This window comes from Triticum aestivum, chromosome 6B (assembly GCF_018294505.1).
Source record: "Triticum aestivum cultivar Chinese Spring chromosome 6B, IWGSC CS RefSeq v2.1, whole genome shotgun sequence".
NCBI lineage: Eukaryota > Viridiplantae > Streptophyta > Magnoliopsida > Poales > Poaceae > Triticum > Triticum aestivum.
In genome coordinates, this window is record NC_057810.1 from 538,267,509 (window position 1) to 538,275,242 (window position 7,734).

General features: G+C 45.1%; 1 pseudogene across 1 annotated transcript; it reads left to right on the top strand.

Annotated features, from left to right (window-relative positions):
- The first annotated feature begins 506 nt into the window (after positions 1-506).
- LOC123137873 (ADP-ribosylation factor-like) lies at positions 507-4,021 on the top strand (annotated as a pseudogene). Its single transcript, XR_006468571.1, has 6 exons — positions 507-813; positions 944-1,034; positions 1,460-1,575; positions 3,002-3,061; positions 3,142-3,207; positions 3,471-4,021. The product of XR_006468571.1 is annotated as an ADP-ribosylation factor-like (transcript).
- The last annotated feature ends 3,713 nt before the right edge of the window (positions 4,022-7,734 follow it).

Consider the following 7,734-nt stretch of genomic DNA (forward strand, 5'->3'; position numbering starts at 1 on the left):
TTCGGGTGTGAAGGGTGACACATCTTCAAGTTGCGCTTAATCTTTCGGTTTTTTTGGGTGCTTGTCTTCTGCGTTGTGTTAAGCTGATTCCGAGCATCCGTGTATCATGTAATTCCAGACCAGTCGATGACTTCATAATCTAAAGCCGGGTTCCTATTGAGTCTTCATTCTAAAATAATGATCATGGGACTGTTTTTTCTTTTAGGTTTTTTCTTTTAGGTAAAAAATGTTTTTTTAGGCCCAAAAAAAAGTGCTGGCACCTCCTCGGGCTTCTCAAATAAGGTCCGAAGAGCAACGGGCCATGACAGGCTATCTCACCTCCGATCTCTTGCAGCCCGGTACGAAACAAAGATCAGAAAACCGCGTGCGCCGTAGCCGCGTGCTAGCCAGCCAGCCCGGGACAGAGTCGCAGGTGACCCCGAAGCCGCGTGCTAGCTACGCGATGCCATCTCCCGATCCAACACGTTGGCGCCCGCACGGACGGCTCGGATGCTGTCTCCGTGCTGCATATTCCCCACCCGACCCCCGAGACCCGATTCTTCCAGGCCAGGCCGGGCGTTGCAACGAACAAACAAACGCTGCTTTCAGAAGAAGGGTTCTTCCTTCTCCACTCCTTGTATTCCGTCACACGAGTCCGACGGCGACGACGACTTGAGGGAGAAGGCGAAGAGGAAGGAAGGCGGACTCGAGAGGTTCGACGGGGATTTTGGTGTTCGTCCGGCGGATTCCCAGCGATCGGCCGATCCTCGCCGGCGGATGGGGCAGGCGTTCCGCAAACTGTTCGATGCCTTCTTCGGCAACAGCGAGATGAGGGTAAGGCGATCTTCCCTATTAGATTCTTTTGATGCTCCTCTAAGAAGTAAGAAGTGCCCGTGTTGTGTCATGTTGGTTCTTTTTCTTCGGGGCATTTAATTGCTTTCGTTTGGTGGTGCTCGATTTTCAGGTCGTGATGCTTGGGCTGGATGCCGCGGGCAAGACCACCATCCTGTACAAGCTGCACATCGGGGAGGTCCTCTCGACTGTCCCTACGATTGGTAGGTTATTCAGTTTTTGTTTTGTTTTTTTTGCTATCAGCTGAAATTGTCTGTTGGCTCGCTGATGCTAAACTGAAGTTATATCAAGGCCTTACTGATGTGTTAAATAAACTGTTAATGAGGGGAGGCAAGTGGGTTTTCGCTGTTGGTACTAGAGGAATAAATACGGAATGGGGGTTGGAAACTTTTGCTTATGTAAATGTGGTTTGCTGAACAGTCTGATATAATATGTATGCCTGATTTTTTTCTGATTAGCTGAGCATCCTTGCAATTTAGGCAGTAATCATCATACAAGAGCCAACAAGTAACCTGCTAATCAGATTGGCCTTAACAGACAGTGTTCTTAAATCTTTTATGTGATTTAGTTGAAAAAAGGTACTACCAAGTACCAAGTGTTGATGTTGCTTTTCTGCTCTTACTACTAGGGTTCAATGTTGAGAAAGTTCAGTACAAGAACGTGCTGTTTACAGTGTGGGATGTTGGTGGCCAGGAGAAGTTGAGGCCCTTGTGGAGACATTACTTTAATAACACAGATGGCTTGGTATGTTCCAATTACTCTAGTTATACAAACTGGACAGATGTATATCCGCCTTTTATCTTTCTGCTGAGGTATTTATGGTTGACCTTCCAAATGAAATTTGTTACTGTAGTTTGGTTCTTAGCTGGTTATGGAAATCCAATTTATGTTCTGTCTCATTATTTCCATTCAAACTGTCCATTTCTCTGGAAAGCTAGCCCAGGCTATCTTGTCAGTAATTTCTATGTTGAAATCTTGATTTTGGCGTTGCATTTCTTGTGGTCCATCTATTTATTTTATTTTATTGCTATTTTGCACTTTTTGGTCCCACACATCAGGGACCCAAACCCAGTGGTGATAATGGAACATAAGATGGCAAAAATCAAGGTGCCTATGAACACATTTAGTTCTTCAGCGCATAGTTCAATTTCCTACATCTTGTTGGAACTGGAGAAAGCTTTCAGTTATTCATATCCTGCTTCTGAGCTCGTAGGTGAACTTGCTGACTAGTACTCCCTCCATTCACAAATATAAGATGTTTTGGATATTTCAATATGAACTGCATACGGACTGAAATGAGTGAACAAACACACTAAAACGTGTCTACATACATTCGATTCACAAAAAAATCAGAACATCTTATATTTGTGAACGGAGGAAGTAGAAACATGAAGGGACCACTCGTGAGCAGCTCAATTATCTTGATTCGACTTCTTAAGTTACAGTTATCACTACTATTCTTATGGACAAAGATTGCCAGAAGATGTTCTCACTTTTGAAAGAAATACATGAAAGTAAATTATTAGTAGCAACTTTTCTGATAATCTGGTACTAACCCTTAAAGTGTTGCTAGTATTTATCACGTACTGTACAAAGCCTATCTTTTCAAATTTAGAACTATACTTGGATTATTCTGTGTTTTTTAACCCTGGTGGAACTGTGCAAAGTTGTTAAGTAGTACTCCCTCCGTCCGGAATTACTTGTCGTCAAAATGGATAAAAATGGATGTATCTAGAACTAAAAAACATCTAGGTACATCCATTTCTCCGACAAGTATTTCCGGACGGAGGGAGTAAGTTTTAATTGTCTACAATGTGAATATGGTTAATCTTACTCTGGACAGCTGATGTTTGTCAGTAAAACCTTATTAGTCATTAGGACAGCTAGATCATGCCCTTCAGTCAAAACCTTAGTCTTCGTTTATGTTTTCTTCTGTTTTTGGAAGACAATTGTAGGGGAAAACTCGTCCGTATGAATAGTAATGTAAATTAGCGTCTGTGAGGATTTGAACCAAGGTAGTGGGATTGTACATCCACCCCACTCAGTTGAGCTGGACTAACGTTTGATGTCTTTCTCTTGAATTATCTGTGTGTAAAGTTGGACTCTCGATCTGTTCATGAACATATTCAACTATGATATATAAATTATAATAACATCCTCACCATTGCAGATCTACGTGGTTGATTCATTGGATAGGGAGAGAATTGGAAAAGCCAAAGCAGAGTTTCAGGTTTGTAAAGTGTCATAACTGCTCATTGCTGTCTTATGTTTTCTTTGTGATGAAGCTAATATTTGGCATCTTTGTTGCAGACAATAATCAACGATCCTTTCATGCTTAACAGTGTCATATTGGTATTTGCCAATAAACAAGATATGGTAAGATAACAAAACTTGACCACTATTTTAAATGTGCACACGCTTGAATACAGTGGTAAGTTAACAGAACTTGGCCACTATTTTAACGCAGACATGAGAAGTCTCTGCTTGTTGGTGTTATGGACTGTAGGTGAATGAATAGGCGTAAAAATATAGATTTGCTCTTTTGTACTCGTTCTCCACTCCTTTTACCTATGGGTTGTGATAGTATGCGAGAACCATCGTTGCTGCTCCTGCCTAACATAGCTTTCTTGTTCATTCAGAAAGGGGCGATGACACCAATGGAGGTGTGCGAAGGCCTTGGCCTCTATGATTTGAAGAACCGCGTCTGGCACATCCAAGTATGAGGGCTTGGACTGGCTGTCAAGTACTCTGCAGGATCTGCAAGCGTTCGGTCGCCTACCCTCAGGAGGGACCTAACAGTTCTAAGTAGCACTTCTGCTTATAAGATCCTAATGCTCATACTAACAACCTTTGGATGAAAGATGACACTCAGAGAGAAAGAAAAAGATAGTGGTGAGAAACACATCCAGGTTTTGCGATAAGCTTTGGTGTTGATTCTGCTGAAGAAAAGACTTTGCTTGGGTCTGACCACATCAAATTTACCAGTACAATCTTGTCATGGATAGTGTGGATTCTCTAATTCGTGACATATTTCATGTAAAATTTCCTGTGAGTTTAGAGGAGCTAACCATCTTATGCTTTTGTTCACATATGAGGAGTGGAACATAATGTTATTGATGTAAATTTTCTGTAAGATAATTTTGGCACATACGATCCGTATCTAGACAAATCTAAGACAAGAATTTTGGGACGGAGGGAGTACAATTTATGTCTCCCTTGCCCCCCCCCCCCCCCCCCCCCCGCCCCCTCTCTCATGTCGCATATTTTTTTTTTGCGGGGACTCTCATGTGGCAGTTGACTGTTTGGTTCTGGAGGTTTTTGTTTTGGTGGATTGCTAGTGTAGTGTTACAGCTCGTGTCCCTAGCTTATGCTTTTTATAAAATCAGGCATGCATGGTCTTCTCTCTAAAAAGAAAATGCTTGCCGAATCAAAGAGGAGACTTGCGCAGGCCAAAAGGGTGGATGCCTTTGTCGGTTTGTTGCAGGAACGTACGATTCTTCTCTGAATCATGCACCAACAATTTCATATTAGCAAATACTGTTACAAAAAAAACAGTTATTTCTGGGTTTGTCAGTTGTACTGCCCGTTTATTTATTTATTTTCGTATTTTCCATGTGTGAAAAAAAAAAGGTATGTCACAAAGGGGAAATTGGATTGAACAATATTTAATAGTGTGTGATGGCAAAATTCGGTATCGAGTTCTTTACAGGTTGCACTGGGTTATGGCATCTTCAGCATGTCTACACGAGTCAACAAATAGCTCAACTGGAAAAATAATACTCCTTCCAGTCCATATTAATGTATATGGATATGGGGGAGTAGAGAATAATTCACTGGAACTTATTAACATGGGTCTAGATGGGAAAAAACATAAAAGTGAAAATGGTTTGCAGTTGATCGCTTGGTTCAAAGTTAATTCAGTTTGAATTTTTCTTGTTAGAAAATGGAGGAGAAAACCGAGCACACCCGTGCCCTTCCACAAAACCGGTAGCTTTCGAAAAAAAGCCAGCTCCCCTTTGTGACGTGTTGATCGAGCATTTTTTCTCACTTAGCCCTTGTTCGGTTACAGGAGATTAGTTCACCATTCACCTGGTGGAACTAATCCCTTGCAGGTATTGGGTGATCAACACCTGACCCCCGTGGGGTTTGACTCCCTGGCACTAGCGCTCCGCTCTTCTTACTCTGCGGAGTTGTAGCGTTCAGGACCGCTCCTCCCGCTCCGGGAGCTTTGGCGAGCGGAGTCAATCCGAACAGGCCCTAGGTGATCACGGCCACGATCTTCCATTTGATTAACCCCACGCTTCCAGTCCCGTCGCCTCGACGAGAGACACACATACAAGAGAGAAACGAAGCAGATTTTTCCCACGCTTGGGCAGGAGCTAATTTTTTTCATGGTTTTGAGGGGTTTGGGCTGGGGAAAGATCCACTCGAAGTTAAACTGAATGCATCGGATCAAATAGTGTGTGACTATTTCCTAACGAGGCCACACAGCATGCCGCTGCCCGCTGCTTCCTCCGTTCCTCTCCCCTCCGTCGCCCCCGGTCACTCCCCCTTAGCCGCCGGTCACTCCCCCTCCCATCCCTCCCCTCCGCCGCCACTGGAGGAAGCTGTCGGGCTAAGCCCGGGTGGCTGAAGGCGGTGGCGGAGGAGCCTCTCCTTCTCGCACGCGAGGGTGGCGCGGGACACCCGGGGAAGCGGAAGTGTGCCCCGGATCTGAGGCTCCGCGCCGGTGGCTTGCTCCCGGTGGCGAGCAGCGGATGGTCGCGGCATTGCGGCACCTCGGATCGGCGGCGGCGTGGAGGGCTTTGGTGGACTGGTCGGCTGCGGGCGTGGTTGGCCCTCCGGTCAGATCTAATCTGGCCAGAGTGGCTTGCTCACCCCGCGGCGGCGGAGATCGGTGGTGGTCCGTGCGCACGATGCGAGATGGAGGTTAGCCGAGCGGATCCGGGTGAAAACCTCGTTCTCGGCTTGTTGCCAAGACCGGCGATGGCGACACTCTTTTGTGTCATTACTTTCTTGAAGGCATCGCCATGGAGAAACTCCAGACCTCTGTCCGCTACCTTCAAGGAAAACTCTAGATCAGTAATCAGATGACGGCGGCGCTTTGGTGTCGTTTCCCCCTTGGGCTTCATTTTTGGAGGTGTACACGGCCTCAAGGGACCAGTGGACGGCTCCTTTGGTGGAGCGGTGCTTCATCTTACTCGTTGATGGCGGCGGATCTCGACGGCGTGGTGCAGTAGAGACTCGGGGTCCGATGCGCGGAGATGGACTCGCGCAGGAGGAGTGTAAGTGCATCTAGTGCCCCTTAGTGATTTTGGTGTATTGAAGACTTATAGGTTAAGGGACTAATGCGTTTGTGAGTGTACACAGGTCTAAAAGTCTATGAGGAGTTTAATATTTACAGAGAAAGTCGACCCCTAAAAATGAAGTTCTTCAACTGAAGACTTTGATATTCTGAAGACTTTCTGAAGACTTTGAAAGTGAAGAAATTGGTGTGACCTTGAAGACTTGGTATTCATTTGTGGAATATGAAGCGTGAAGACTTTTGTTTTCGTAGTTTCATTTTCTCTTTCTTGAGTCATAGGAAACACCGTACTGTTAAAGGGGGTCGAGGAAATACTAAGGAAAAATTTCCATGTGATGCTCAACTCAAAATCCTACACCTACCAATCCCTTTGAGTGAAGCCTTTGGAAATCTCAGACAGTTCAGTCACTTTCTTCAGTGACAGAGACGAAGTTCTTCTGGTCGCTGATGAATTTGTTCTGACTGAGGAGTTAGGAATTCGTCAGTGCGAATTACCTACACAGTGAGGAACATGATAGCCCTGAGGAATTTGAGAGTCAAATTTCCGACCGTTGCTGTGCTGCGCGCCAGCTGTCCCAAAATATCTTATCCACCTAACGGTCATATCATTGAGGGGCATTTATGTCTTATCATGTCGGGCTGCTCCCTAGGCTATAAATAGCCGCCCCCTACAACCACTAGCTGGTTGGCTGCTCCGAGAGAACTTGACACTTGTCATTTGAGAGCAACCCATCCTCCGAGGACTTTGAGCGAAAATCATCGAGTGAGGAAAACCCAAAACCAAACCCCTACAAACCCAAAGTGATTGAGCATCACTGAAGAAATTGATCCTGCGTGGATCCGACGCTTGTTACCTTTGAAGACTGTGCTTCTTCCAGACGGTTAGGCGTCAAGGTCTAGAGCATCCAAGAGAAATTGTGGATCGCCGAGTGACCAAGTCTATGAAGGTTTGGAAGTCGCCTGAAGACTTACCACGAGTGATTGGACGAGGTATGTGTGACCTTAGTTCAAGGAGAATACGGTGAGGACTGGGTGTCCTGAGCTGCGTGCTCAGCGACTGGGTGTCCGGGATTGTGTGTCCTCGAGTTTAAGTACTTAGCCGCTCCAACCAGACGTACAACTGAGTCAGCAGTTGGAACTGGTCTACCAAATCATTGTCTTCACCAACCTAACTGGTTCTATTTCCTCAACCCTTTCATTTCCTCATTACTGTGTTGAGTGTTTGTTCATATCTGTGTTTGAAGACTTTGACTGAAGACTTTCTCAATTTCCTCAGTTCAATTTCTTCAGTCTGTTTGTCTTCATCTTGTGTTATCCTGTGATTACGCTTTCTGTACTCTGTGCTAGTCTTCATTTCATCATGATGACCATGCTTGTATTCTGTTATGCTTACTTCTGAGTACTTATTCCGCTGCTAATAGTTCTTCGCTAAGGAATTTCCTCACCGGCAAATTCCTCAGTGAAGAATTCATAAAAATCACCTATTCACCCCCCCTCTAGTCGACATAACGCACTGTCAATTGGTATCAGAGCAAGGTACTCCCTTGTTCTGTGTGATTTTGGTTTAACCGCCTGGAGTTTTAGTTATGTCGACCGCA